Source organism: Loxodonta africana, chromosome 23 (assembly GCF_030014295.1).
Source record: "Loxodonta africana isolate mLoxAfr1 chromosome 23, mLoxAfr1.hap2, whole genome shotgun sequence".
NCBI lineage: Eukaryota > Metazoa > Chordata > Mammalia > Proboscidea > Elephantidae > Loxodonta > Loxodonta africana.
In genome coordinates this window covers 24,368,940-24,395,934 of record NC_087364.1, presented here as the reverse complement: position 1 = coordinate 24,395,934, position 26,995 = coordinate 24,368,940, and the positions used below count along the sequence as shown (strand labels likewise).

The 26,995-nt window shown below is 39.9% G+C and overlaps 1 protein-coding gene across 4 annotated transcripts in view; it reads right to left on the bottom strand.

Moving 5' to 3' along the window:
* The window catches only part of MIPEP (mitochondrial intermediate peptidase), a 227,938-nt gene that overhangs the window by 141,622 nt on the left and 59,321 nt on the right, over window positions 1–26,995 (bottom strand). The window lies entirely within an intron of this gene.

Here is a 26,995-nt window from a genome sequence, read left to right as displayed (position 1 = left end):
GAACTGCCCCACTGGGTTTCCACGGAGCAGCTCGTTGATTTGAACTGCCGACCTTTTGGTTTGGAACCAAGCTCTTAACAAATGCACCATTAGGGAGACCACTCTACCCAATGGCAACAAAGTATACATTCTATTTCAATGCACATGGAACATTCTCCAGAATACTCATCTTAGGCCACAAAGCAACCATCAACAAAATCCAAAACACCTGAGATAATACAAAGCATCTTCTCTGATCACAATGTCATAAAAGTAGAAATTAATAACAGGAAGAGCAAAGGAAAAAAAAAACATGGGAAATGAATAACACCTTGCTTAAAAACTACCGGGTAACAGAAAGAATCAAAGATGAAATCAAAACATTCCTAGAATCAATCGGGAATGAAACCACATCATTCCAAAATCTTTGGGACACAGAAGGGGGGGGGGGCTCAAAATGTTAGCTATACAGCTTGAACAAATAGAGAACAGCAAAAGAATCCCACAGCGAAGAGAAGAAAGAAAATAATAAAGATCAGAGCAGAAATAAATGAAACAGAGAAAAGCAATAGAAAGAATCAACAAAACCAGAAGTTGGTTCTTTGAAAGGATCACCAAAATTGACAAACCATTGGCTAAACGGACAAAAGAAAAATGGGAGAGGATGCAAATAACCCAAACAAGTAAGGAAATGGGGGATATCACAACAGATCCAACTGAAACAAAAACGATCATAAGAGAGTACCATGAAAAACTATACTCCAACAAATCTGAAAACCTAGAGGAAATGGATAAATTTCTACAAACACACTACCTACCTAAACTAACACAAACTGAAGTAGGACATCTGAACAGGCCCATAACAAAAGAAAAGAAACCCACCCCCCCAAACGAAAAAAGCCAAACCCATTGTCATTGAGTTGATTCTGACTCACGGTGAGGTGACACTAAAGGTAATAAAAGGAACTCCCAACCAAAAAAGTCCTGGCCCAGATGGCTTCACTGGAGAATTCTACTGAACATTCAGAGAAGGGCTCACACCAGTACTACTAAAACTATTTCAGAACATAGAAAAGAAAGGAATGTTTCCACATGCATTCTATGAAGCCAGCATAACCCTGATACCAAGACCAGGAAAAGACACTAAAAAAAAAAAAAAAAAAATTACTCTCATGAATATAGATGCAAAAATTCTCAACAAAATTTTAGCCAACAGAATTCAGCATCATATCAAAAAAATAACACACTGCAACCAAGTGGGATTCATACCAGGTTTGCAAGTATGGTTCAACATTAGAAAATCAATCAATCAAATAAATAAAATAAACAGAACAAAACAATCATATGATCACTTCAATTCATGCAGAAAAGGCATTCCATAAAGTCCAACACTCATTCCTGATAAAATCTCTCAATAAAATAGGAATAGAAGTGAATTTCCTCACCACAATAAAGGGCATCTACAGAAAACAAACAGCCAACATCATTCTCAATGGAGAGAGGCTGAAAACATTCCCCCTAAGAACAGGAACAAGACAAGGATGCTCTTTACCACCATTCCTATTTAACGCCATACTAGAGCAATAAGGCAAGAAATGAAGGGCATCCAAATTGGTAAGGAAGAAATAAAACTGTCCCTATTTGCAGCTGATATGATACTATGCATAGGGAGCCCAGAAGATTCCACAAGAAAGCTACTGGAACTACTAGAAAAATTCAGCAGAGGAGCATGATGATAAAAGATAAACATACAAACATCAGTTGGATTCCTATATACCAATAAAGAGAACTATGGAAAGGAAATCAGGAAAGCAACACCATTTATAACAACAACAAAAAAAGTTTTAAAAGTAAAATACTTAGGAATAAATTTAACCAGGGACTTAAAGACCTAAAAAGAAAACTACAAAACACTACTGCAAGAAACCACGTAAGACCCACATAAACGGAAAAACACACCATGCTGATGGATAGGTAGACTCAACATTGTGAAAATGTCAATTCTACCAAAAACAATATACAAATATGATGCAATCCCGATCCAAATACCAACGGCATTTTTTAACAAGATGGAAAAACTAATCATAAACTTTATATGGAAAGGGAAGAGGCCCCAGCTAAGTAAAGTATAACTGAAGAAGAAGAACAAAGTAGGAGGCATCGCACTACCTGACCTCAGAACCTACTATACAGCTCCGGTAGCCAAAACAGCCTGGTACTGGTAAAATGACAAATACATTGACCAATGGAACAGAATTGAGAACCCAGATGTAAATCTATCCACCTACTGCCACCTGAATTTAGACAAAGGCCCAAAGTCCATCAAATGGGGAAAAGAGTGTTTTTAAGAAATAGTGCTGGCAAAACTGGATGTCCATCTGTAAAAAATGAAACATGACCCTTATCTCACATGGTGCACAAAAACCAACTCAAATTGGATCAAAGAGCCTAAACATAAAACCGAAAACTATAAAGATCATGGGAGAAAAAATACTGTCAAAACTAGAGGCCTAATACGTGGCATAAATAGGATACAAACCCTAACTAACAATATACAAACACCAGAAGATAAGCTAGACATCTTCTAAAAATTAAACACTTATGCTCATTGAAAGACTTCACTAAAAGAGTAAAAATTTTTGGCTATGTCATATCTGACAAAGGTCTGATCTCTAAAATCTATAGAAAAATCCAATACCTCTACAATCAAAAGACAAATAATCCATTTAAAAAATGGGCAAAGGACACTTCACCAAAGAAGACATTCAGGCAGCTAACAGACACATGAGGAAACGCTCGCTATCATTAGCCATTAGGGAAATGCAAATCAAAACTGCAATGAGATACCATCTCACCCCGACATTACTGGCACTAATCAAAAAAAAAAAAACAGAAAACACATGTTGGAGAGGCTACACGAAGACTGGAATTCTTATGCACTGCTGGTGGGAATGCAAAATGGTACAACCGTTTTGGGAAATGATATGGCACTTCCTTCATTAAAAAACAGAAATACCATACTATTCAATAATCCCACTCCTAGGAATATATCCTAGAGAAATAAGAGCCGTCACATGAATAGACATATGCACACCTATGTTCACTGCAGCATTATTCACAATAGCAAAAAGATGGAAACAACCTAAGTGTCCATCAACAGATGAATGGATAAACAAATTATGGTACATATACACAATGGAATACTACACAATGATAAAGGACAATGATGAATCCACAAAACATCTTACAACATGGATGAATCTGGAGGGCTTTATGCTGAGTAAAATAAGTCAATCACAAAAGGACATATACTGTATGAGACCACTATTATAAAAACTAATGGAAAGGTTTACACACAGAAACAATCTTTGATGGTTAAGAGGGAGGGAAAGGGTGGGGAGGGAAAGTACTAACTAGACAATAGATAATTGGTAACTTTGGTGAAGGGTAAGACAGTACACAATACTGGGGAAGCCAGCAAAACTTGAACAAGGCAGGGGTCATGGAAGCTTCATAGACACATCCAAACTCCCTGAGGGACTGAACTACTGGGCTGAGGGCTGTGAGGACCATGGTCTCGTGGGACATCTAACTCAACTGGCACAACACAGTTTATAAAGAAAATGTTCTAAATCCTACTTTGGTGAGTAGTGTCTGGGACCTTAAAAGCTTGTGAGCAGCCATCTAAGACACTCCATTGGTCCCACCTTGTCTGCACAGCAAGTGAGAATGAAGAAAACCAAAGAGACAAGCATAAGATTAGTCCAAAGGACTAATGTACCACAACTACCACAGCATCCACCACACTGAGTCCAGCAGAACTAGATGGTGCACGGCTACCACCACCGACTTCCCTGACAAGTATCACAATAGATGGCCTCAGACAGAGCTGGAGAAAACTGCAGAACAAAATTCTAACTCACACACACACAAAAAGACCAGACTTACTGGTCTGACACAGACGGGAGAAACCCCAAGAGTATGGCCCCCAGACACCCTTTTAGCTCAGTAATGAAGTTACTCCTGAGGTTCACCCTTCAGCCAAAGATTAGATAAAACAAACAATAATACATGGAGCTCAACCATGTATGAGACTAAATGGGCACACCTGTCCAGGGGCAAAGACGAGAAGGCAGGAGGGGACAGGAAAGATGGATGGATGGAAATGTGGAACCCAAGGTCAAGAAGGGGACAGTGTTGACAAGTTGTGGAGTTGGCAACCAATGTCACAAAATGATATGTGTATTAATTGTTTAATGAGAAACTAATTTGCTCTGTAAACCTTCATCTAAAGCACAAAAAAAGAACAAGAATGATTAGTCATGAGAGTCTAGAATGCAAAAATTCATTATTATTATGGCAAGAGAAGATTCAATATTGCAAATATGTCCATTTCCCCTAAATTTAATCTACAAAATGAAAGCTCTCCCAATCAAAGTCACAATGATGAGGATGATGATGAAGCTGGCAACTAATATTTGGTAAGTGCTTACCATGGCACTGTTCCAAGACCTTTAAGTGTATCTCATTCAATACTAAAGACAATCCTACCAGGTGGTAGTGTTATCCCAATGTTTACCAGTAAGAAAACAGAGGTGTATAGAAGATAAGTAACTTTCCCAAGGTTACACAACTAATAACTATGAAAGCTGAGATTTTCTCTTTAATTGGACAATAAGGGCATAGGAGTTGGGAAAAAAATGATCCTGAAGAAGAGAACCGAGGGCATGGTTTTGTTTAGGCTGGGGTATTGAAGCACTTTTTCACAAATATTTGTTACAAGTTTAAAGTACAAAAGGAAGTACTATAGCTGTATCATTCATCCTTATTCACATTTCCCAAAATGTTTTCATGAGTAAGAGAGAGGAGGGAAGAGCAGCTGACCAGATTCTGGGAACTGCAACCCTGAGTTCACTCCTAAGGCTCCATAATGGCGAGCGAGAAGACTGAGAACTCCAACCTAGAGAAGAAACTAAAAAGAGACCTGGTGTGGGGATGAAAAAGTGCAGAGCAGGAAGCTGAGGTTATCTGGTGAAGACAGAATTTTAGGGAACAGGAAATGGTAAGCAACGTCAAACACTGAAGTTAAGGATGTTAAAGACTGAAAAAGGTTACTGAATTTTATGACTGGCTGGCATGTGGCTGACAACTTGGGAAGGCTAATTTCGGGAGACTAACAGGGCTATAAATCAGACCACAGAGATTCCAGAGCGAAAGCATCCAGTATAGACTACTGTTCAGCCAAGTTTGGCAGAAAAAATGAGAGAGGGCTACAACTTCTCCAAGGATCATGAGAGGGGTTTATTTTTATTTATTCTATGACAAGGATTATTGTAGTACATTTGCAGGCAGAGAGGAAGAAGCTAATAGAAAAGAAGAGATTGAAGATATGAAGATATATAATATCCAGGGGCAGATTAGCCAATAAGCAAGGTAAGCACGGGCTTACTTGTGCTTACTTACTAATCTGTGGTCAACAATTTCACATGGGTTTCACATCAAAGGTGTGGGGAAACCCATGTGAAATCGTTCACTACAGATTAGTAAATAAGCACAAGTCAGTCTGTGGTTACCTGGCTTACTGGGTCATCTGCCCCTGTCAGGGATTGAAAATTGGAAAAGAGGATTTGATTTTGTAGGAAGGTGTTGTAAGACCGGAAGAAAGACAGATCCCAGCCATAACTAGGAGCAGAGTCTTTGATGTGGTTAAAAAAAAAAAAAGTCAAATTGTTCACTACAGATTAACAAGTAAGCCTGTGACTAACTTTCTTATTGGATAATCTGCCCCTGCTGATATCATTAGAATAATTCATAAAGCAATGGTCTGAGATGTTATCATCTTAGATTTGCATGTGCTTTACAATTTGCAAACCACTTTCACATCAAGAATCTCCTGTGGAAATGTTCACGATCATTAGCCATTAGAGAAATGCAGATCAAAACTACAAAGAGATTTCACCTCACTCCAACAAGGCTGGCATTAATCCAAAAAACACAAAATAAGAAATGCTGGAGAGGCTGTGGAGAGGTTGGAACACTTATACACTGCTGGTGGGAATGTAAAATGGTACAACCACTTTGGAAATCGATTTGCCACTTCCTTAAAAAGCTAGAAATAGAACTACCATACGATCCAGCAATCTCACTCCTTGGAATACATCCTAGAGAAATAAGAGCCTTTACACAAACAGACGTATGCACACCCATGTTTATTTCAGCACTGCTTACAACAGCAAAAAGATGGAAGCAACCAAGGTGCCCATCAATGGATGAATGGATAAATAAATTATGGTATATTCACACAATGGAATATTACGCATCGATAAAGAACAGTGAGGAATCTGTGAAACATTTCATAACATGGAGGAACCTGGAAGGCATTATGCTGAGTGAAATTAATCCGTTGCAAAATGACAAATATTATATAAGACCACTATTATAAGAACTTAAGAAATAGTTTAAACTGAGAAGAAAATATTCTTTTGTGGTTACGAGAGGAGGGAGGGAGGGTGGGAGAGGGATAGTCACTAATCAGATAGTAGATAAGAACTACTTTAGGTGAAAGGAAAGGCAGCACACAATACAGGGGAGGTCAGCACAATTGGACTAAAACCAAAAGCAAAGAAATTTCCTCGATAAACTGAATGCTTCGAAGGCCAGTGTAGCAGGGGCAGGGGTTTGGGGATGATGATTTCAGGGGACATCTAAGTCAACTGGCATAATAAAATCTATTAAGAAAACATTCTGCATCTCACTTTGAAGAGTGGCATCTGGGGTCTTAAATGCTAGCAAGCAGCCATCTAAGATGCATCCATTGGTCTCAACCCACCTGGATCAAAGGAGAATGAAGAACACCAAGGACACAAGGTGATTATGAGCCCAAGAGACAGAAAGGGCCACATGAACCAGAGACTACACCAGCGTGAGACCAGAAGAACTAGATGGTGCCCGGCTACAACCAATGACTGTCCTGACAGGGAACACAACAGAGAACCCCTGAGGGAGCAGGAAAGCAGTGGGATGTGGACACCCAATTCTCATAAAAACACCAGACTTAATGGTTTGACTGAGACTGGAAGGACCCCAGTGGTCATGGCCCCCAGACCTTCTGTTGCCCCAGGACAGGAACCATTCCCAAAGCTAACTCTTCAGACATGGATTGGACTGGACAATGCATTGGAGAAGGATGCTGGTGAGGAGTGAGCTTCTTGGATCAGGTGGACACTTGTGACTATGTTGGCATCTCCTGCCTGGAGGGTAGATGAGAGGGTAGAGCGGGTTAGAAGCTGGCGAAATGGACACAAAAAGAGAGAGTGGAGGGAGAGAGCGGGCTGTCTCATCGGGGGAGAGTAATTGGGAGTATGTAGCAAGGTGTTATTTAGCAAGGTGTATGTAAGTTTTCATGTGAGAGGCTGACTTGATTTGTGAACTTTCACTTAAAAAAAAAAGCACAATAAAAATACTTAAAAAAAAAAAATAGAATCTCCTGTAATTCTTACATAATTCTGTGAGACAGGTGGAACAAGAATAATTACCTAGTATTACTACTGAGGAAACAGGCTCAAAGAGGTTAGGGACAGCCCAAGGCAGCCTGGAATAGGAGAAAGAGCCCCGGGTTTGAAGTTATAATCCAGGCTCTCAACTCTACAGACAGGGATTGGACTGGACTATAAGACAGAAAATGATACTGGTGAGAAGTGAGCTTCTTGGCTAAAGTAGACACTTGAGACTATGTGGGCAGCTCCTGTCTGGAGGCAAGATGAGAAGGAAGAGAGGGACAGGAGCTGGTTGAATGGAAATGGGGAATACAGGGTAGAGAGGAGGAATGTGCTGTGTCATTAGGAAGAGAGCAGCTAGGAGTACATAGCAAGGTGTGTATAACTTTATTGTAAGAGAGACTGACTTGATTTGTAAACTTTCACTTAAAGCGCGATTAAAAAAAAAAAAAATTCTGGCTTTATTTCTTATTGGTTCTGTGGTTGGAGCAAGTTACTTGGCTCTTTTGAGCCTGAATTTCCTCATCAGGAAAATAGGGGTAATACTTTCCAGGTTCCGCTGAGGATTAGAAAAATTCATGCAAGGAACTCGGCATGATGCCTGCTAAACAGGAAGCACTCCATAAATTGCAGCCACTATCATTATTATTAAGGAGCCCTGGTGGCACAGTGTTTAAGCACTTGGATGCTAACCAAAAGGTCAGCAGTTTGAACCTACCAGTTGCTCTTCAGGAGAGAGATGTGGCTGTCAGCTTCCATCAAGATTACAACCTTGGAAACCCTACGGGGGCAGTTCTACTCTGCCGTATAGGATGCATATGAGTGGGAATCAATTTGATGGCAACAGTGTTTTTGTTTTTTATCATTATCATTATTGTTAGAAAGTGACAGAGACAAGACCAAACCATTTTTTTACCCCATCCCAGCTATTTTCGACTCCTCAATGCTGCCATTAACTTTAAAGGGAAACACAACATGGTGAAGAGGCCTGAGTAAATGCAGTCAACATGCACTAATCACCGCCTGATAGGAGTACTGGTGGTACAATGGTTAAGACCTCAGCTGCTAACCAAAAGGTCGGCAGTTCAAATCCTCCAGCTACTCCTTTGAAACCCTATGGGGCAAGTCTACTCTGCCCAACAGGGTGGCTATGAGTCAGAATCATCTCGAGGTTTGGATTTTTTGGTGTGCCTGATAACTCCCTGATGCTAGCAAGAGAAAGGCCCTTTGACCACAGAAGAGATTGATCAGAGTGACAGGGAATAACTGGGTGTACAAAGCGCTCTGGGAACAAAGACAATGTGGTGGTAATTCTACCTGGTAGACCGGGGAGGACAGAACGTGAGGGTCAGGGGAAGCCACAGAGGGAAGGTGGTACTTGAGGCACCTTGCAAGTTTTTCCTGAGGGCAGGGGAAGGGCATTCCAGGTGGAAGAAGGAGCACCAGCAAAGGCTTGAGGAAATGAAAGAAAATAGGGCATACAAGCTCGGTCATGCAGCAACGGTCTTATACCTTACTCAACCACGTGAAACACCACACACGAGATTACATACACTTGCATGCCCTCCACACCCTCCCGGGCACTCATGAAATGAAAGTTAATTCCTTTCTGAAGAAGAGCCAGAACGGGAAAAGATCCAGAGAGAGTGGAAGAGATCCAAAGAGCTAGAGTATACTTCCAGCAGCTACACCTCAGGTCTCAGAAACCTGAGGAGCAGGTCCTGATGACACTCAGTCAGGAGGCAGCTGCCCTGATCCTCCTGGCTCCCTGCCTTTGATACTTTCAGCTTAGATTTTCAGCACATTAGGAAATAGTAAGTGGGACGTCTCGCTGCCTGTAGTTCACTGACTCACTATTACTTAGACCCCCTCAAGGGTATAGTACCTGTAGCCATCTCAGACAAGCTCAGGATCTCACTGCACCCTGCCTCAGCAGGCCTCAAATGCAGAGACCACCTTTTCACATATGATGCTCCCAGCTCAAAAGAGAGAACTGCAGCTACCTCAAATGCGTCAAGATTTGCCTGTGAACTCAGGGTCACGGCGTCTTCATCCACAACTTTCTTATTTGCACACCAGTGTGTCAAAGTAGAACTGTGCTCCCTAGGGTTTTCAATGACTGATTTTTCAGAAGAAAGTTGCCAGAACTTTCTTCCAAGATGCCTCTGGGTAAACCAGAACCTCTAGCTCTTCAGTTAGCAGCTGAGTATGTGAACCATTTGCACCACCCAGAGACTTCTCTTATTTGCACACATACTGCATATAAGACTTTTTGTCCTTTATCATCTAGAAACCGAAAACAATGGAAAAGTACTACAGGCCAGAGATAAAAAAAAAATAATAAAAAAATAAATTTTTTTTTTTTAAACCTGACAGCCAATCAGAGCTGCAGCCTAAATAAACACAGTAAAATTTAACTGGATTTTAAGGATTTAGTTTCACTGCCATCCTTTCATCACCTCGAACTGTTCTATAATTTTACAAGAGAAGCTTACTACTATTTTAAAAAATATATTCCACTGATTTGGAGCCAGAAGAATCTCTAGAATTCATTGATTCCTCTGAAGAAATACAAAGAAAATCATTGTTGTCCACCACAGATGCTGAACGAAGTTCAATAAATGCTCTGTTGTTTGTTCTGGTTATGCTATATATGGGTTTACAGATTTTCAGAGAACTAGAATATATTACAATCAACATGTTAAAATGGTATAAGTACAATTAGGCCTTTTTTTTTTAAATTAAAATCAACATGCTGCCATAGACAGAAGCACCACACAGTCCCTCCACAGCAAAGACCCAAAAAACTAAGTAATACAGAGACAAATGTCAATCCTGGAACCCGAAGTGTCAAATGAAGAGATAAAGAACTCAGTCAAGCACTGAACAGAATATGAAACTGACAGAGAACAGAGAGTGAGGAGAGACACCTGCGGAGGTCCCCTATCAGCTAACGCAGCACGGATCTGCCATCTTTGACTTCTGTAGGAGATCGGCAGACACAGAGCACAGGAAAGCAGCTTCACAGAGCTAGCAGCAGGAGACAGGGCACCTGGTAACCAGTGATACACGCTTCCCCATCCCCCATCCTGCTCTACCTCTGCACTTCCTGCTTCCATGGAAGTACAGCTTCCATGGCACTTGGATTCGCCCCGTCAACATAGAAGATAGGCGGACAGGGAGTACAGGAAAGCAGCTTCACAAAGTTCCCAGCAGAAGACAGAGCACCTGTTAACCACCGGTATATGCTTTCCTAACCCTGACCCTTCTTACCCTTCCCCCTCAGCCTCCTCTGCTTCCTGACAGCCGGCAGCAGTCTCTTGGACAGCAGGCAATTGCTTTGGCCCCAAGCCACATGGATTCGTCTCGCCCACACTGCTCAGCTCCCTGAGTGCCCTTTGTCTGTTGCTGCTGTTGGTTCTTTTGGTTTCTTCCATGCTTCCCACCACTGCCCTCTCCTTCCTCTCCAACACATGGCTCCGTCTGTCATCTTTGCTTCTTGAAAGCCTGTGAAACACCACTCAACTAGGGAACCACTCCCCGGCCCATGACACCACACTGATGGGATCCCGGGGCTTTTATTTTTTGCTTTGTTTTATTTTGCTTTGTTCTGTTTCCTTTTGTTTCATCTCTTTTTCTTTTTGCATCTTGGGAGCCCCGTCTAGCCGGGTCGCACTGCGCGGCTGAGAAGCCACCTTCCCTGTCTGTGCAGGTATGTCAGTGGGATCACTGGGTGCATTTCTTTTTTTTCTTTCTTTCTCTTTGTTCCTTTCTGTCTGTCTTCATTTCTCAGCTCTCGTCTATCTATACTTACCTGTCTTCTGAATACCTGGTACTGTATGACTTCTATATTCCCTCTAGCCAAGCTATATACACTGCCTGGGAGCCACTTCCCCAGTCTTTGCCACCTCACCAGTGGGAGTCTTGGGGGCTTTTCTTTTCTTTCTTTTTTTCCCAAATTTTTATCTAGTTCTTTTTTTTCTTTTTCTCTTTTTCATTTTTGTTTTTCTCCATGTCTTGGTTTCTCATCTTTCCATTCCAAGGGCAAGCTCCCTTAGCACTCTTTTTTTGTTTGTTTAGTTGTCTGTTTTTTGGTTCTTTTTCTCTCTCCTCTTTCCCATACCCATATTAGCTCCACACATCACATCCTCCCCCTTCTTCCTGCCTACTTGCTCTCTGCACTGAACATCACACCCCTGAGCAGTACAGGCACGGCCTACTGGAACCTGCCCAGCACTGATTTCCAGCCTACCCTGTCAGCCCTAGTATGTGCCACAAAGAACCCATTCCAGCCCCTCTCCTTCAGCTGGACCTGCCCTGCTGCACCATAGATGAGCAACTGGCCCTGCCCATTGGACGAGAGGTGAAAAGTACTGTGACCACAGACAAGTAAATGACAAAGACTGCACAGCCTTCCTGCTCAGACATAATCAAATAAAACAAAAAAGCAAGATGAAACAAACAGATCTACAATCAATAAATGAAGAAAATAACTACAGAATGCCCCAAAGACAGCAGACAATATCAAAACATATTTTTTAAAAAAAGGGAAGACTGGTTCCAGTAGGCATCCAAAATAAAACACCAGATGCCTTTCCAGTAGAAGAAACGGCACTAGAACTACCTGATAGATAATTCAAATCTCTAATATTCACACCTACCCAAGAGTTGAAGCAAAAAACAGACAAAAATGAGGAAAAAATAGACAAATTCATTGAAAGTACAGACAAAAAAAAAAAGGAACAATTCAGGAAAATAATTCAGAAATAAAATGCCAAAATAAATTCACAACTGGAAATCATATAAAAACAACAACTAGAAATCCAAAAGATAAACAACAAGATTTCAGAAACAGTGTTATAGAAGAGCGAAGGAGCAGGTTTGAAATGATGGAAGACAGGATCCACAAAATTGAAGACAAACATTTGGATACAACTCTGTTTGAGGAAAAATCAGAAAAAAGAACAACAACAAAAAAAAAAAAATGAAGAAACCCTAAGAATTATGTGGGATACAATCAAAAGAAAAATTTACACATGATCAGAGTTCCAGAACAGGGGGAGGAAATGGAAAACACAGAGAGGATCATTGAAGAATTGCTGACAGAAAGCTTCCCTAATATCAAAGATTAAACCAAAAAAACAAAACAAAACCCAGTGCCGTCGAGTCGATTCCGACTCACAATCATTCATGATGAAATGATGAAAGATGAAAAGCTGCCCCAAAACAAAATCACCAATGCATATCATAATTACACTCGCTAAAACCAAAGACAAAGAAAAAATCCTGAGAGCAGCTCAAGAAAAACAAAAAGTCACATACAAAGGAGAAACAGTAAGACTAAGCTCTGAGTATTCGGCAGAAACCATGCAGGCAAGAAGGCAAAGGGATGACATATATACAATCTTGAAAGAAAAAAACTGCCAACCAAGAATAATATATCCTGTAAAACTCTTGTTCAAATATGATGGTGAAATTAGGACATTTCCAGATAAACAGAAGTTAAAGGAATATGTAAAAACCAGACCAAACTTATGAGAACTATAAAAGGGAGTCCTTCAGTCTGAGAACAAACAATGTCAGACCACACCCTGAATTGAGGACACAAGATTGTACCACCCAGATACCAACCTAGAAAATGAACTCTCAAGGACTATCCAAAACCAAAAGGATTACAACAGGGAGTTAGAGAGGTTAATGTGTAAATGACAACAATGTCAGAACAACAAAAGAGAGACTAAACGGTATAGGTATAGAATTTTCTAATGGAGAGGAATGCAAGGTGATACCAAGTAATAATGGGCTGGCTCAGACCTAGAAAGATAAGGGTAAATTTCAGGGTAACCACAAAGAAAGTTAACAAACCTACTCATCAAAATAAAGAAGAAAATATAAAATCTCGTTAAAAACAAAATCTACAAAAACAAAAGAAATAAAGAAATCCGCAAACAAAAGGAATTCAGCACAGGAGAAGAGGAACAAAGAAAATGTCAGCACCACAAAAAAAAGCACTGCAAAATGACAGCAATAAGCTCACACCTCTCAATAATTACACTGAATGTAAAAGGCTTAAATGCACCCGTAAGGGACAGAGAGTGACAGAATGGATAAAAAAACAGGATCCATCAATATGATGTCTACAAGACACACACCTTAGAAACAAGGGCATAAATTTATCAAAAATCAAATGATTGAAAAAATATATCAAGCAAATAACTACCAAAAAAGAGCAGTAGTGGCAATACTAATCTCAGATAACATAGACTCTAAAACAAAATCCACCATAAAAGACAAAGAAGGACACTATATAATGATTAAAGGGAAGATTCATCATGAAGACTTAACCATAATAAACATCTATGCAGTCAATGACAGGGCTTCAAAATATATAAAACAAACTCTAACAACACTGAAAAAGAGAAATTGACAGTTCCACAATAATAGTAGGAGACTTCAATACACCACTCTCGGTAAAGGACAGAACATCTAGAAAGAACGTCAACAAAGATACAGAAGAGCTAAAGGGCATAATCAACCAACCTTACCTCATAGACATATAGAACACTCCACCCAACAGCTGCAAAGTACACATTCTTTTCTAATGCACATGGAACTATCTCCAGGATAGACCACATCTGAGGCCACAGAGCAAACCTCAACAAAATCCAAAATGCTGAGATAATACAAAGTATCTTCTCCAACCACAATGCCATCAAAGTAGAAATTAACAACAGGAAGAGCAAGGAAAAAAATGAATTACATGGAAACTGAATAGCACCCTGCTTAAAAACCACTGGATAACAGAAGAAATCAGAGATGGAGTCAAAAAATTCCTAAATCAAATGAAAATGAAAACACATCATACCAAAACCTTTGCGACACAGCAAAGGTACTTCTCAGAGGTCAATTTATAACAATAGATACACATATCAAAAAAGAAGGGACAATATCAAAACATTAGCTACACAACTTGAACAAACAGAAAGAGAGCAGCAAAAGAAGCCCACAGCCACCAAAAGTAAGGAAACAATAAAGATCAGAGCAGAAATAAATGAAGTAGACAATAGAAAAACAACAGAAAGAATCAACAAAACCAGAAGTTGGTTCTTTGAAAGGATCAACAAAATCAACAAACCACTGCCAAACTGATGAAAGTAAAACAGGAGATGATGCAGATAACACAAATAAGAAATGAAATGGGGGACACATTATAACAGACCCAACTGAAATAAACAGGATCATAACACAGTATTATGAAAAACTATACTCCAACATATTTGAAAACCTACAGGAAATGGACAAATTTCTAGAAACACACTACCTACCCAAACTAACACAAAATGCAGTTGAAAATCTGAACAGACCATAACAAGAGAAGAGATTGAAAACATAATTTAAAAACTCCCAACAAAAAAAACTCCTGGCCAAGATGGCTTCTCTGGAGAATTCTACCAAACGTTCAGAGAAAAGCTTATGCCAATGCTAATCAAACTATTTCAGAACATGCAACAGGAAGCGATTCTTTCAAATTCATTCTATGAAGCCAGCGTAACCCTCATATGAAAACCAGGCAAAGACACCTCAGAAAAAGAAAATTACAGACCAGTATCTCTCATGAATATAGATGCAAAAATTCTCAACAAAATTCCACCAATAGAATTCAGTATCATATCAAAAAAATAATACACCACGACCAAGTAGGATTCATACCAGGTATGCAAGGATTTTCAACTTTAGAAAATTAATCAACGTAATCCACCACATAACTAAAAGAATCACATGATCATCTCAATCTACGCAAAGGCATCTGACAAACTCCAACACCCATTCCTGATAAAAACTCTCAATAAAATCATGATGGAAAGGAAGTTTCTCAACATAATAAAGGGCATCTATGCAAAACCAAGGGCCAACATCATTCTTAATGGAGAGAGGCTGAAAACATTCCCCCTGAGAGGAGGAACAAGACAAGGATGCCCCCTTTATTACCACTCCTTTTTAACACTGTGCTGGAAGTTCTAACTAGAGCAATAAGGTAAGAAAAAGAAATAAAGGGCATCCAAATAAGTGATGAAGAAATTAAACTCTCCCTATTTACGGATGATAGATACTATACATAGAAAACCCAAAAGACTCCACGAGAAAGCTACTGAAACAAATAGATTCAGCAGATAAGCAGGATACAAGATCAACATAGTTGGATTTCTATACACCAATAAAGAGAACAATAAAAAGGAAATCAGGAAAACAATACCATTTATAATAGCCCCTAAAAAAAATAAAATACTTGGGAGTAAATCTAGCCAGGGATGTAAGAGACCTATACAAAGAAAAACTACAAAATACTACCGCAAGAAACCAAAAGAGATCTACATGAATGGAAAAACATACCATGCTCACAGATGAGTAAACTCAACATTGTAAAAATGACAATTCTACCCAAAGCGATTTACAAATACAACGCAATCCCAATCCATGTACCAACAACATTCTTTAAAGAGATGTAAAAACTTATCACTAACTTTATATGCAAAGGGAAGAAGCCCCGAATAAGTAAAGCACTACTGAAGAAGAATAAAGTAGGAGGACTCACACTACCTGACCTAAGAACCTATAGTATAGCTACAGTAGTCAAAACAGCCTGGTACTGGTACAATGACAGATAGATTGACCAATGGAACAGAATTGGGAACCCAGATGTAAATCCATACACCTGTGATTACCTGATCTTCACAAGGGCCCAAAGTCCATCAAATGGGGAAAAGACAGTCTTTTCAACAAATTGTGCTGGCAAAACTGGATGTCCATCTGCCAAAAAATGAAACAGGACCCATACCTCACACCATATACAAAAACTAACTCGAAATCGATCAAAGACCTAAATATAAAGCCAAAAACTATGAAGTTCAAAGAAGAAAAAATAGAATCATCATTAGGTGCCCTAATACATGGCATTAACAGGCTACAAACCACAACCAACAACACACAAAGTCCAGAAGATAAGCTAGATAACTGGGATCTTCGAAAAATTTAACATTTACGCTCATCAAAAGACTTTACCAAAACAGTAAAAATAGAACCTACAGACTGAGAAAAAATTTTGGCTATTACAAATCAGACAAAGGTGTAATTTCTAAAATCTACAAGAAAATGCAACACCTCTATAACAAAAAGACAAATAATCCAATTAAAGAATGGGCAAAAGAAATGAACAGACACTTCACCAAAGATGACATTCAAGCAGCCAACAGGCACATGAGGAAATGTTTGCAATCACTAGCCATTCGAGAAATGCAAATCAAAACCACAGTGAGATACCATCTCACCCTGGCATTATTGGCACAAATCAAAAAAACAGGAAATAACAAATATTGGAGGGGCTGCAGGGAGATCGGAACTCTTATGCACTGCTGGTAGGAATGCAAAATGATATGTCCATTTTGGAAAATGATATGGCCCTTCCTTAGAAAGCCTGAAATAGAAATACCATCGGATCCAGCAATTGTACTCCTAGGAATACATCCTAGAGAAAAGAGAGTCATCACACGAATAGACATACGCACACCTAAGGAATACACAGAGTTATTATACCAAAAAGAATTAGTCGATATTCAACCATTTCAAGAGGTGGCATATGATCAGGAACCAATGGTACTGAAGGAAGGAGTCCAAGCTGCTCTGAAGGCATTGGCAAAAAACAAGGCTCCAGGAATTAATGGAATATCAATTGAGATGTTCCAACAAACAGATGCAGCGCTGGAGGTGCTCACTCACCTATGCCAAACAGCTGCCTGCCAACTGACTGGAAAAGATCTGTATTTATACCTATTCCCAAGAAAGGTGATCCAACCGAACGTGGAAATAATAGAACAATATCATTAATATCACACGCAAGCAAAATTCTGCTGAAGATCATTCAAAAATGGCTGCAGCAGTATATCGACAGGGAACTGCCAGAAATTCAGGCTGCTTTCAGAAGAGGACGTAGAACCAGGGATATCATTGCTGATGTCAGATGGATCCTGGCTGAAAGCAGAGAATACCAGAAGGATATTTACCTGTGTTTTATTGACTATGCAAAGGCATTCCACTGTGTGGATCATAACAAATTATGGATAACATTGCAAAGGATGGGAATTCCAGAACACTTAATTGTGCTCATGAGGAACCTTTACATAGATCGAGAGGCAGTTGTTCAGACAGAACAAGGGGATACTGATTGGTTTAAAGTCAGGGAAGGTGGTGTGTCAGGGTTGTATTCTTTCACCATACCTATTCAATATGTATGCTGAACAAATAATCCGAAAAGCTGGACTACATGAAGAAGAATGGGGCATCAGGATTGGAGGAAGACTCATTAACAACCTGTGTTATGCAGATGACACAACCTTGCTTGCTGAAAGTGAAGAGGACTTGAAGCACTTACTGATGAAAATCAAAGATCGCAGCCTTCAGTACGGATTGCACCTCAACAGAAAGAAATAAAAAATCCTCACAACTGGACCAATGAGCAACATCATGATAAATGGAGAAAAGACTGAAGTTGTCAAGGATTTCATTTTACTTGGATCCACCATCAAGAGCCATGGAAGCAGCAGTCAGGAAATCAAAAAACGCATTGCATTGGGTAAATCTGCTGCAAAGAACCTCTTTAAAGTGTTGAAGAGCAAAGATGTCACCCTGAAGACTAAGGTGTGCCTGACCCAAGCCATGGTATTTCCAATCACATCGTATGCATGTGAAAGCTGAACAATGAATAAGGAAGGCCGAAGAAGAACTGACGCATTTGAATTGTGGTGATGGTGAAGTATATTGAATATACCATGGACTGCCAAAAAAACGAACAAATCTGTCTTAGAAGAAGTACAGCCAGAATGCTCCTTAGAGGCAAGGATGGCGAGACTGCGTCTTACATACTGTGGACATGTTGTCAGGAGGGATCAGTCCCTGGAGAAAGACATCATGCTTGGCAGAGTACAGGATCAGCGGAAAAGAGGAAGAGCCTCAACTAGGTGGACTGACATAGTGGCTGCAACAATGAGCTCAAGCATAACAGTGATTGTAAGGATGGCTCAGGACAGGGAAGTATTTCATTCTGTTGTGCATAGGGTTGCTATGAGTCGGAACCGACTCGACAGCACCTAACAACAACAACATGTTCACTGCAGCATTGTTCACAATAGCAAAAAGATGGAAACAATCTAGATGTCCATAAACAGATGAATGGATAAACAAAGTGTGGTAGACACACACAAGGGAGTATTATGTAACTGTAAAGAACAACGATCGATCTGTGAAGCATCTCATAACATGGATGAACCTGGACAGTATCATGCTGAGAGAAATAAATCAATCAGAGAAGGACAAATATCGTACAAGACCACTAACTGTATAAATTCATGGAAAGGTTTACACACAGAAGGAAACAATCTTTGATGGTTACAAGGGAGGGGAGGGGTAGGATAGAAAAACACTAAATAGACAATAGGTAAGTTGTAACTTTGGTGAAGGGTAAGACAGTACACAATACTGGGGAAGCCAGCACTTCTACAAGGCAAGATCATGGAAGCTCCATAGACACATTCAAACTTGCTGAGGGACCGAATTGCTAGGCTGAGGGCTGTGGGGATCCTGGTCTTGGGGAACATCAAGCTCAACTGGCATAACATTTATAAAGAAAATGTTCTACATTCTACTTTGGTGAGTAGTGTCTGGGGTCTTAAACTCCTGTGAGTGGCCATCTAGGATACTCCATTTGTCTTACTCCTTCGGGAGCAAGGAAGAATGAAGAAGAAAACTAAAGATAGAAGGGAAAGATTAGTCCAAAGGACTAAAGGACCACGTCTACCATGGCCTCCACCAGACTGAGTCCAGAACAATGAGATGGTGCCCGGTTACCACCACTGACTGCTCTGACAGGGATCACAATAAAAGGTTCCAGGCAGAGTTGGAAAAAAATGTAGAACAAAATTCTAACTCAAAAAGAAAGACCAGACTTGCTGGCCTGATAGACTAGAGAAACCCTGAGACTATGGCTCCTAGACACACTTTTAGCTCAGTAATGAAGTCACTCCTGAGGTTCACCCTTCAGCCAAAGATTGGACAGACCCATAAAACAAAATGAGACTAAAGGGCACACCAGCCCAAGGGCAAGGACCAGAAGGCAAGATGGGACAGGAAAGCTGGTAATAGGGAACCCAAGGTTGAAAAGAGAGAGTGTTGACATGTCATGGGGTTGTTAACCAGTGTTATAAAACAATACATGTACAAACTGTTTAATGAGAAACTAGCTTGTTCTGTAAACCTTTCATCTAAAGTACAATTAAAAAAAGAATTTAGCAATATCACAAAATCCTAATCAAAAGCACAGAAATATTAGTCAAGAAGAGATTCTCAACTTAATAATTCCCCTTTAATTGTAATTTGAGTTTAAAAAAAAATCACTATAACTATTTGTGAACCTCACTCTATGAGTCAGACTTATATTTCAATCACTGATGCACCTGGAATAAAGGTAAAGAAAGAACTTGGAAAGTAGCTCCAAAAGTCTTGGCACTGAAGTTAGTGAAAATTTAAAACACAATTAAGTACAGTCAATGAAACTAGGATGAAACTGCTGGCAAACAGAGGCTTCAGCCTTAGCTTGTTCTATTCAGTAAGTGAAAGCAAGTGTGAGAGAGAACATTTGCACCAAATGGCAAATGCTTCCAGAGGCTCAGTACACAATGAACAAGACAGCCTGCCAGAGGACATGTGCGGACGAGGTATAAATCACATACTGAAAAAACAGAGTATGTGACAACAGAGTTGGAGAAACTATTTTTAACTTTATCAAAAGAAAATGAAATGAATGTTTTTGGCATCAGGAATGATTGCCTAAGCATGATTATAATGTTATAGTTGGATGGCATTTTAAAATGTTTGGTCTTTAAAATCCACTGGGAGAACTGCTGTTTTATCTGGTTAAACAAAAGTAAGGTAGCAATAAAAGAACTGAACAATACTGGAAACCTGTTTATTTACCTTTTAGGTAATTACATAGTATGAAAATAAAGAAGGCTTTTCTTTGCCTCTCTGTTTTATACGGAATTAGCCATTGCCAATTGGTCCTATCTTGGCTTCTAAAGCTAGAGAACTGTTCCAGCCAAGCCTCCTGGTAATAGTTTTCCTTAACAGAGCAGATCAGTTACACAGTTCACTGCAAACTACAATTAACAGAAATCAAAACTAAACTTAACAAAGATAATACAATTCCATCACTACCCTAGAGATGTAGGAAAACGAGTCAGTTTGCTTCTTAAATTGTATCAATATTTGAAATGCAATAGCCATATCTGAAATACAATAGTAAGAATTATCAAAAATGAAAATATAGTTGAAAGAGACAGAGACCCAAATGTGTTATATACTTGCTTCAGGGAGAAGAGTATGAACCAGTGTTCACATGTGCACTGGGACAGGGAGGTAAGACTCCTAATGAGCAGCAACAAGTGGCAGCAGTAGAGAGGGAAATAGGTAAACCCTTTTCCCCAGACCCTTAGGGAAAAAAAAGAAAGAGGATCAAAGGGAAGTAGTCAGGTCTGCCCTTTTTTGTAAAGAGTCATACCAAAGGGAAATTCAACCCTCTTTAGCTCAATGGTCTGTCCATTCACAGACCCCTCCCCCAGGCTCAGAACTGGAGAGTTTCTCCATCTCCCTCTGCCCTGGAGGGAGGTAATGAGAGGAAATTGGGTTTCCCTTAATAAACAGGTATACTGAGGCTCACTAACCAAACTCCTAAAGAATGAGCTAAAAATCAATGCATTAAAACTTTTTAGTGCAATTGGCTAAGTTACAACAATTTTGGCATCACCATTTCAGGAAACTATTACAATAAATCCTTTCTCTGAAAATTGGTAATGAAAAAGAGAGGATCAGCATTTTCTAGGTTACCTAGTTTAGGTCAACCAAACAACTCCAGCTGATGAAGAAAAACTCTACATTCTCCCCTTTATAGAAGAATGTCAGCTAAAAGTGTACATACAATGAGACTTAGAAAACTTACAAACCCTGATGAAATTATTGATGCAGGCAAGGATTATAAATTGGTGTTAAAATCATTAAGTGAATGACTGATGGTGAACTGGATGTGTCCATATGGCCAGTGTCACCAAAGACAGGACTTTCTAGTTGAAAGGGGAAAAACCTAACTGTACAATGCAGGGACCAGGTGGTCCTCACTCTGCCTAGGGGTCAATCTTAGCACCACTGATGGTGTGATATGACAAAAAGTATACAAAATCACCGATGAATGTTCTTACCACAATGTTAAATGTTTAACATCAAATCTTTAGCTATAACATCCAGTTTACAGGAATTGTAGGAATAGAGGAACCAGCTAAATGACACCACAAGGAAGCGACCAGATGTATCCAGGAGGTTGGAAATTCTGAAGGACAAGTGGCCTGCTACCTTCAACAAGTTGATGACAGGAAATAAGGGGAGGGGAGTAGGGGCAGGAGGTGTGGAGTACTGCTCTAGAGTAAGAGATACAGGAGACAGAAAAACCAAACAAAAAGTGTAGGCTTTGTTTGGATTCTGAATCCAACAAGATAGCTGGGAATAAAACAGATTTGATACTATCAAGTAAACAGGAATATAGACTGGGTATTAGATGATGTCAATAAATTACTGTTAACTTTATTAGGTAATGATGGTATTAGGGTTATGTAAGGAAATGTCTATGTATAAGATACATAATAAATATGTAAGAGGAAGATGACGTGAGGTCTAGGATTTATTTTTAAATACTTTAATAACAAAAAAGAAAGGAAGAATAGAAGGAAAAAGGAAGGAAGGAAGAGATAAAAGAAAAGAGAGAGGAAATACAAAAAGGGATAACCCAAAAATGACACAATCTTGATAATTATTCAATCTGGGAAATGAATATATATTATCTTGAATTATCTATGAATATATATTTATCTTTCCACTTCTGTTTATTTTGGAAGTTTTCATTATTTAAAAAAAAACAAAAAAACAACCAGGCTTACCACCTACATAATGACACATATCAAAGAGAAGTCATCTTGAAAAACCACCATATGGTCCTTCTGTGAGAGTAGTAATCCAATGTTTTCTGGACAGTTGAAACACAAAGCATTCCTATCTCACTATATAAATGTTCTTTAGATTTTGACAGTGTATCTTAGCATGGAATAGACAATAATGAATTCCACATCCCTATAATATCTACATAAAATAGCACCAAAATAAATAAAATATGATTCACTGAAACTGGTTACTAGAAGAAAACAAAGTCCCCAAAGCATTTAAATAAATAAATAAATAAAACCTGGAAGGGTACATTATACAGCGACTTAAAATGACCACCTATGAAGATGGGGGGAAGGGAGGAATGCTTGGAGCAGGACAGGGATGGGGTCAAAAGTCCTTAATGAACACTTCTTAATGGTATTTTGATTTTTTTTAACCGTATGAATGTGTTGACTATTCAAAAATAAAATTTAATTTCAAAATAAAATAATTTCATAAATAATCACATTATTTGAAATTAAATTTTACTAATTAATCTGAACTAAAAAGCTAACACTAAAACTTGAAAAAAAAAATGAGCTGCTCCTTAACATTTATGTCCCTCACTTTTCCGCACTATTTTCCTTATCGACCTTTGGCAATTTTAAAACATGTTAATTTCTTGTTCTCCTCCTAATAGGTTCTTTCTTTTCTCTGGGCGGACATTTAAGAAGCTTGAAATAAATCTGAAGTACTTAACATAAAAATAAAACAAGTCCCTGAGGTTAACTTGAAGAAAAGTTCACATCGGGGAGAACCCCTTCTGTTTTTCATTCCATGTCAAATCACACGCTTATAAGTCTTTACTTGAAAGTTGATAAATCTAAAAAGGATTTAGAAATCTTCACTTTGTTCTACTCTTCTAACCCCAAATTCAAATTATTATATTTTCCCTTCTTTTCTCTTCCACTACCTGTGCTTTTCAGCCTACTTTTATCAATCAGGATTGCTGAAACCTCAAACCAAACTCAGTCATTTGCTTTTAAGCTACTTAAAATACAAGCCCTTCTGGGGCATTCTGCATTCCTTTTCTTGGTTCCCTTACTGAGTCAACAGCCAAATAAACTCGTACTGAAGCCTGAACTATGAAAAACTAAAGCCCCTTGTGGATGTCTGGGAAATCACACTGTGTCCCAGCCAGCCTGTGGATGTCTGGGAAATCACAGTGTCCCGGCCAGCCTGTGGAGGTCAGGGTGGTCACACTGTCCCCACATCAGCTTGTGGATGTCAGGGTGGTCACACTGTCCCCAGACCAGCTTGTGGATGTCAGGGAGGTCACACTGTCCCCGGATCAGCTTGAGGATGCCAGGAAGGTCACAGCATCCCCAGACCAGCTTGTGGATGTCAGGGAGGTCACACTATCCCCAGACCAGCTTGTGGATGTCAGGGAGGTCACACCTCTCCAGACTAGCTTGTGGGTGTCAGGGAGGTCGCACTGTCCCAGACCAGCTTGTGGATGTCAGGAATGTCACACTGTCCCTGGCCAGCTTGTGGATGTCTGGAAAGTCACCCTGTGTCCCCAGACTAGCTTGCGGGTATCAGGGAAGTACAGAGACCAGCCTGTAAGTGTCAGGGAGGTCACACTATGTCCCCTGACCAGCTAGGGTGTCAGAAAAGTTACACTGTGTCCCCAGACCAGTTTGGGGGTATCGGGGAGGTCACACCATGTTCCTTGACCAGCTTGGGGGTGTCAGGGAGGTCACAACATGTTCCCAGACCAGCTTGTGGTTGCAGACTCTGAGTCCATGAGGCTGGTCAAAGCCTCTGTCAGCAAGTGAGCATTACACACCTCCTAGGGTCGCACTGCTTTACACAAATGTGAAATACCAAAAATGTCATCCAAAAAACAGGATGTTCTCTTTCCAAAAAAACTCATCATGGATAGCTTTTATAGCAGTTTCCAATGAATGGCTTTGATGCAAGTCTGAACAACGGCTATCAGCAAGGGTGTGTATTCTGCATTTCACTGCCAACAGAAGAAATAAGACAACCATTGAGCTTAAGAGCTTTATAGTATAGTTGACAACACACACTGAGCACATATGAAACAGTAACATGCCTGAAGGAACACATACTTAGAGGTCAACTGTCCAGCAAGCACCTGGACAGGATGCGTGGCAAGGCAAAAGGGAGCTGAGGTGGGCAGTCCAGACCTGGGTTACTTTCCTGGACCCTGTCGGTAAGGTCTCAGGTACATGAGACAGAAGAAAGGTGATGGGAGATAACAGCTTGCAGCTACAGCTCTGTCTCTGAAACAGAGAGAAGTCTGGTGGGGGAACAGAGAGATGTATAGCTTGGCTGAGTGACTTAAGGAGGAAGAGGACTGGTAGGCGGTAAAGTCAGAGGGCAGGCTATAAACAAATGCGTACATTTATCTACTATCAAACATCCTGCAAGACTTGACTGAGAGCTCTCATCTTATTTGGAAGGCAGTGGTAACCCTGCAGCCTTGCAGAGGGGAGGGACAAACGCTCAGGGGTCCTGCTCTCCAGAGGCAGGGTTCCTATTACCCTGGACCCCAAGGCATTGGCAAACACCAGCAAGATTACTGCCCTTCTCAATAGTCTGCATCTATCACCAAAAGCTCTTCTGATGTGCATTCTACAACTCATTTGACACATTTCATTACATTAAAAATGACTTATCTTAGAGGAGCTTTAAAAGAGAACTGGCCCCTCCTTCAGAAGATTTCAGAGAGCATTTAAAAAGCATCTCCTAGAGTGAACCATTAAGAACTTCTACAGATGGTTAATTTCATATATTAATAGCATTTTACTAAAAACAACACATTAATACATAATAGCAGTAATACATTCCAAACCAAAAAAACCCACTGCCACTGAGTCGATTCTGACTCATGGCGACCCTACACGACAGAACTGAGCTGCCCCACAGGGGTTCCAAGGCTGTAATCTTTACGGAAGCCGACTGCCACATCCTTCTTCCACGGAGTGGCTGGTGGGTTTGAACAGCCGATCTTTTGGTTAGCAGTCAAGTGCTTAACCGTTGTGCCACCAAGGCTCTCATCCTATAAAGATTACAGCTTAGGAAACCCTATGGGGCAGTTCTACTGTCATATGAGGTCGCTGTGAGTCAGAATTGACTTGATGGCACACAATAAGAACAACATGCAACTACAGTAGCAGGATCTGAAGTCTTGCCACCATAAAACACACTTGTGAAGTTAATCTTATGTTGTTATACTGCATTCTAAGAACTGTTTATCATGATCAAATTATTAAATATTTTAAATAACGGTTACTTAACAGAAGGCCTGCTTTCAGATGTAGTCAATGCACTTTCATGGAGATGATTGATACTGAATTTGGGATACATAACCAAAAATCCACTGCCGTCGAGTCGATTCTGACTCATAGCGACCCTACAGGACAGAGTAGAACTGCGCCATAGAGTTTCCAAGGAGTGCCTAGCGGATTCAAACTGCCAACCTCTGGGTTAGCAGCCGTAGCACTTAACCACTACGCCACCAGGGTTCCCATTTACTGAGAAACTATTATTACCTAAGGGTTATGAGACAATTATGTTTTATAAGCAGGTTCGGTTTGGGGAATAGTGACATAATGGAGAGGTCAAAGAAGGGAAAAGAAAGTCAAGTGGGTGAGCTCTTCAGCATACTAACTGACCCGAGACCCTTCAGCCTGCCAGTGCGGAAAGGAGCATACAGAGCTATTCCTTTCTACTTTTATGACAAGTGCCAAAAGAAGTAATTAACGCACAAAAATAAAGTCTAATTTTGGAGAGGTGCCTACTACCCTTTATCTGATGCTGAAAAATGCATATTAACAAAAAAGACTTTAAAGCTTAATACCAATCAAATAAATATATTATCATAATATATGCCAGGATACTTTAATGAGGAAACAAATGAACAAAAGAAACCTCCGACAACCTATATTTTCTTCTATTTCCTAAATCAATCTTAATCTCTTAGTTAAACTGTATAGTCTAAAAAATGAGCCATAAGAGAAAAATGATAGTAATTTGCTAAAGGGCGGGATTCTGAGATTTAATTCTCATTACATACATAAAATTTGCTTGGGACATAAATATTTTAAAAGGTGTTCACTTTGAACAGACCTCTCTGTTGCTTCAGTTTACAAATAAACATAAAAATGACAGAAATAGAGTATACTTTTCGGGGGGGAGACATATGCGCCCCTTTGCCACAACATAACAAACACAGAAGGATACAGAAGTCAAAATAACAATCACCTGCAGCTGCCTAAACTGTTCCTTCACTTCCATCCTCCAGATGTACTAATAATGTGCTGACAACACGTTCAAATAAAGATGTGAAGACATAAGAAAATCAGAGAGCACAACAGCAAGTGCTACTTCATTCCCTCAGCGGTCACCAAACAATTCCTGAGCACCTACGCTGGGCCAGTAACGGGATACAACGAGGGCTCCAGGGAGTCCCCGTC